Raw genomic sequence first — 6,000 nt, forward strand, 5'->3', positions numbered from 1 at the left:
AGGGGAAAATGGATGACCCGGGGAATTACAGACCAGTCAGTCTCACCTCTGTGCCTGGCAAAATCTTGGAGCAGATTCTCCTGGAAGGCATGCTAAGGCACATGAAAATCAACAAGGTGCTTGGTGACAGCCAGCATGGCTTCACTAAGGGAAAATCCTGCCTGACCAATTTGGTGGCCTTCTATGATGGGGCGACAGAACTGATGGACAGGGGCAGAGTAGTTGATGTCATCTACCTGGACTTGTGCAAAGCGTTCAACACTGTCCCACACAACATCCTTGTCTCTAAATTGGAAGGACATCAATTTGATGGATGGACCACTTGGTGGATAAAGAACTGGCTGGATGGCCACACACAAAGAGTTGTGGTCAATGGCTCAGTGTCCGGCTGGAGACCAGTAACGAGTGGTGTCCCTCAGGGATCGGTGTTGGGACCGGTCTTGTTCAACATCTTTGTTGCTGACATGGACAGTGGGATTGAGTGCGCCCTCAGCAAGTTTGCCGATGACACCAAGCTGTGTGGTTCAGTTGATACGCTGGAGGGAAGAAATGCCATCCAGAGGGACCTTGACACACTTGTGAGGTGGGCTGATGCCAACCTCATGAAGTTTAACCATGCCAAGTGCAAGGTCCTACACCTGGGTCGGAGCAATCCCAGGCACAGCTACAGGTTGGGCAGAGAAGAGATTCAGAGCAGCCCTGCAGAGAAGGACTTGGGGGTGTTGGTTGATGAGAAAATGAACATGAGCCGGCAGTGTGCGCTCGTAGCCCAGAACGCCAACCATATCCTGGGCTGCATCAAAAGGAGCGTGACCAGCAGGTCGAAGGAGGTGATCCTGCCCCTCTGCTCTGCTCTTGTGAGACCTCACTTGGAGTACTGTGTGCAGTTCTGGTGTCCTCAACATAAAAAGGACATGGAACTGTTGGAACAAGTCCAGAGGAGGGCCACGAGGATGATCAGGGGACTGGAGCACCTCCTGTATGAAGAGAGGCTGAGGAAGTTGGGCTTGTTCAGCCTGGAGAAGAGAAGCTGTGTGGAGACCTCATAGAAGCCTTCCAGTATCTGAAGGGGGCCTATAGGGATGTTGGGGAGGGACTCTTCATTAGGGACTGTAGTGACAGGACAAGGGGTAACGAGTTAAAACTTCAACAGGGGAAGTTTAGATTGGATATAAGGAGGAAGTTCTTTCCTGTTAGGGTGGTGAGGCACTGGAATAGGTTTCCCAGGGAGGTTCTGAATGCTCCATCCCTGGGAGTGTTCAAGGGACGAGGCCTTGGGTGAGATGGTTTAGTGTGAGCTGTCCCTGCCCATGGCAGGGGGGTTGGACCTAGATGATCTTAAGGTCCTTTCCAACCCTAACTATTCTATGATTCTATGAAAACATGTGAATTTTGTCTATGTAGAAGATATCTACTTTCATGGAAATTTTTTACTAAATCCCAAAAGGTGCATTTTTGGCTGAAAATCTTTCCTTTTTGTACCACTGGGGTGTTACTGATTGAAAGAAATTATTTTCTACTGAAAATTTGTCAGAAATTATTACCTTTCCTTGACATTTTCAGGAAAGAGAAAAGCGCTTACAATTTTGCCAGTAGCTTTAATAAGCTTCTAATATTTTTTAATAAGCTTCTAATATTTCCCTGGTTTATTCAATATTTCTTGGCTTTCATATTGTCATTGGGACCCAGAAATTTGGGGTGAGAGGGAAGAACTAGGTACTCAAATAGCTGGAAGAGTACAGAAAGATGCACTGTCATGAAATTTCCTTTGTGAAGCTTCCTGGCTAAATGGAGTTGAATCCCAGCTGCCGGGAACTGGTTGTCAGATCTCATTGGTGCTCCACAGGAATTTTATACCTGGAAGGTACTCAAAGGAAATGACCAAGTATTCTGACTGCTATGGACAGTGCCTGCAGCTCATTTGGTAACAGCACTCTTGTGTTATGGGTGATAGTGTTTTACACTGATATTCCTTTCCCTTTTCCAGGTCAAGTAGCCATCATTAGCGACTTAACCTCTCAGGGGACAACGGAGCTCAGCTTTTGTTAATTACAATCTGTAATCATATGTTAAACCAAACATTGTCCCACCAATCCAAACCATCTCATATTTGCGTCCTTGTATTGCTTGATATCCATTTCTCAAGAGTGTAATAAGTTCTGCAAAATCATCAGGAGTAAGCTTGTCTCCAGTAATGTTTTGATTAATCCTGGGGACTAAAATGGGAAAGGGAATTTATATGGGCTAAAAGAAATTAAATGTGAAAGGCAACAAAGACTGCCAGGGTCTTGGAATCACCACCCTGTAGTTAGACTGAGTGACCACCTTTATTTTCTAATAAAATATGAGCTTAATGGGATGCATGGGAGGCCAGCATTCAGATTCTGGTAGGCCAAAGTGCAGGGAAATGAACTGAAAAAATCCTACTTAGGACATCCAGAAAGGGTAGTCTGATGCATCCCTCCCTATTTATTTTGAGGAAAACCTAGGTCAAGCATAACCTTCCTAAGCACAAACTGACCTGCATTCTGTGAAGTTATTCCAACTGATCTCAGCCAAGGGTCTACCCAGAGACACTAATTTGAGAAGGACATGTAACATGGTGTGCTTTTGAGGATTATGCTCCAGATGAGGAATACTGAAGGTCTTTCTTGTTCTTTCAAATTAATTTCATACCAATGGAACTCAACTGCAGAAATCACCCACTGCTCTTGTACTATATGAATGTTATGTTGCTGTTTAAAGGAAGGCAGCATGTCTAGCTGGTGACATTTCCCATTGTGTGGTTTGGGAACTGTAGGATTTGGCCCAAGGGTCATACTGTGGCACACAGGTGTTGCCAGTATGAGCTAGACTGAGCTTTGCTGTGAGTGGTAACAGTATTTCTCTCTGTTAGCAGGTACTCTATCACCAGGCAAACAATTGTTCTTCTCATCTTTTAATTCCGGTATTGATAAAACCACCTAGAAGATATCTGTGTTGTACTTGTCTGTGATTCTAGCATTACATTAATTACATGCAAAACAAGTAACACTATTTATGATGTTATCTGGAGCTTTACATTATAACAGTTACCTGTTGATTTTATCATTGTCATTCTGCAGCTATTTGGAAGGAATAGCTAAACCCAGCTGCACTGTTTATGATATTAGAAAAAGACACATTTTTGTTGTTGCTAAAATGAAAAATATTTTTTCAATTATGCTTTGGACAAACAATTGAAATCTGCTGTGGAAGTTGTTCTGATATCAGAGGATGATCTCTTGGCATCTCTATAAAAATTTTCCCAAAGCTGGCCAAGATGTATGGCTCTCAAAAGATTTTAGTTCACAGATGTTTAGTAGAGACTTGTTTGAGTTTGGCAGCTAAATCCTCTGAAGTTTTCATCTGAACTGAACAAATTCCGTTGTCTCATAATTCTTTTTCTTTGCTGCTAGGTGCCGTCTCTGAAATATATAGGCAGGAGAAATAAAAGGAAGAAGCACCTGATGGGAATTTCAGTGGAGAAAATGGGAGGGAAGTAGAACATGGGGGTAGCAGGAAATAGAGAATGAGCTGAGTGGAGGCTACTAGTTCTGTTCTCACATATCTGTTGTGACGACAAGCTTTTTACCCTATGTGAAGCTCTTGGATGCTATGCCAGTAGGACCATAGGAATGCTTATAAGGAAATTGGTAATTCTGTATGAAATGCAAAGTTTGAAGGCCATGTATAGGATAAAGCCTGAGGCTACAAGTTGAATGGAAGAACAGAAAGAAGTACTGAATAACCGCTTGCTTTCTGACTGAGTGAGCGTTTCTACAGACAGCTATCCCCTTGACAACCCAAATCCTTTCCTCAGGTTGTCCCTTACCTCACAACAAATGGGGAGTGGTTTGGTGAAAAAAATTGTTAATGACCACACAATGAAAACCTGTATCATGAAGTGCACTCAGAAGAGGGCTGAACGAAGTTTCTGCAGGCAACCTTAATTTTGGCATTTCCTATATTTCCTAACTTCCTAACTTTCCTGGCATTGCATTGTCAGTCTTATTTTAACAGATTTTGGATATTATAAGTAAAAGTGATGCCTTTGAAGCCTGTATTTCACCCTTAGCTCCAATGAAACATTCCTCATCTTTATCTGAATGAGCCTAAAGGGGCTTGTTTGTCAGACTAGAGTCAGTGACAAATTGTTCACAGCAGCATTTTAGCAATCAAACCTCATGCCAAGTTTACAAATGATTTTGCAAGAATGCACGTTTTGAATCTTGCCCCTGCAGCTATGTGGACAGCCACTTGCACACTCGGAAGACACTTGCCTGCAGAGCTCAGGAACAAAGATGTACAGTAACATAGCTAGGACGTCCCTGTGGATTTGAGCGGCTTTCTTCTGGAGACTGAATTTGCATTTAATGCTTGGAATATTAGGAAAGACCACATCCCATTTCCACTAGACTAAAAGTGATCGGTCCCTTTGTCAGTTGAGTGGGAACACTAATGAGGGTCCTGGTTCAGAGAAACTTGCTATCTGTAAAATAGTGGAGCATATTCTTCCCATTCTTATATCATTAAGGGCACACTTCACCCCAGCAACTTAATGAGGAACATACATCTTTAAAGGTAATCACATACCTAAGTGCTCTGTTGAAGAGGGATTGATTTAAACCTGATACAACTCTGTAACTCATCTTGTTTATCAAGTACTCATTCAAATTCCTTGCTTAACTGAAGGGGTGGTTTACACCTTGTAGACATTGCTTTGAGCAGTAGCAATATTGGAGCAAGTCCAGAGGAGGGCAATAAGGATGATCAGAGGGCTGGAGCACCTCCCACATGAAGACAGGCTGAGAAAGTTGGGGCTGTTCAGCCTGGAGAAGAGAAGGCTGCGTGGAGACCTCATAGCAGCCTTCCAGTATCTGAAGGCGGCCTAACAAGGATGCCGGAGAGGCACTCTTCATCAGGGACTGTAGTGGTAGGACAAGGGGTAATGGGTTCAAACTTAAACAGGGGAAGTTCAGGTTAGATGTAAGGAAGTTCTTTACTGTGAGGGTGGTGAGGCACTGGAGTGGGTTGCCCAAAGAAGTGGTAAATGCTTCACCCCTGGCAGTGTTCAAGGCCAGGTTGGACAGAGCCTTGAGCAATATGGTCTAGTGTGAGGTGTCCCTGCCAATGGCAGGGGGGCTGGAACTAGATGATCCCTGGTAAACAGCCCAGGGGTGTGGTATTCTCTGAAACAGCTGCTTTAGCTTACAACTTGTACTGTATTGTATCTTAAGGTCCTTTCAAACTTAAACCATTCTGTAATTCTATGATAATATGGAGCTGTACTGCTTCACACAGAATTGTAGTGGGAAAATAGGGCTCAAAGACACTTAAGAGAGGTACTTGATGGCAAGGCTAATCATCCTGTTATCCACAGGCCGCATATTGCTCAAAGGATTAAACAAGTTTGCAACCTGTGCCTTCTTTTCAGGTAGCAACTCAGGAGCATATAAAGTGTGGACTGTTGGCTTCCAAAGTTGTTTTGGTGGTGGAAACCCATGATCATGACCCCTGTTTTCCTTGTTGGGTTTCTGGACTTGCATCCATCGGGCATATGGTGCCAGAAGTGAGGTCCTGTGAGAAATATCAGCAAAGTGTAAGCTGCCGCCTTCACAGCAGTTCGTCTGGCTTGCAGTCTGCATCCTCCTGAAAAGAAAGCGGTGACTGGGAACTGGCTGTTCAAACTGATCAAGCAGCACATCCATGACTTTATTTTTTCCAAGGATAAGCTGGGGTGCTTAGAGGCTTTCCTGCGTGCATGTGCATGCATGCAAAACAGAGAGAACCAGGAAGTGCTGCTCCAGCTATTTGAGCACTCCAAATCCTTGTTAGCAGAAGGACAACAAAAAAATGATCTGTCCATTCAATGGACACTGGATACTCCTCATCCAGTGTGCTTCCTTCCCAAGTCAGGACCAAATGTACCTGTGTTTTCTTGACAGTTCTGTGTTTATGTAAGTTTTTCTGTCATTTTAA

This window comes from Pezoporus occidentalis, unplaced genomic scaffold (assembly GCF_034315485.1).
Source record: "Pezoporus occidentalis ecotype Australia unplaced genomic scaffold, CSIRO_AGI_Poc_V1 ctg200, whole genome shotgun sequence".
NCBI classification, from domain to species: domain Eukaryota; kingdom Metazoa; phylum Chordata; class Aves; order Psittaciformes; family Psittacidae; genus Pezoporus; species Pezoporus occidentalis.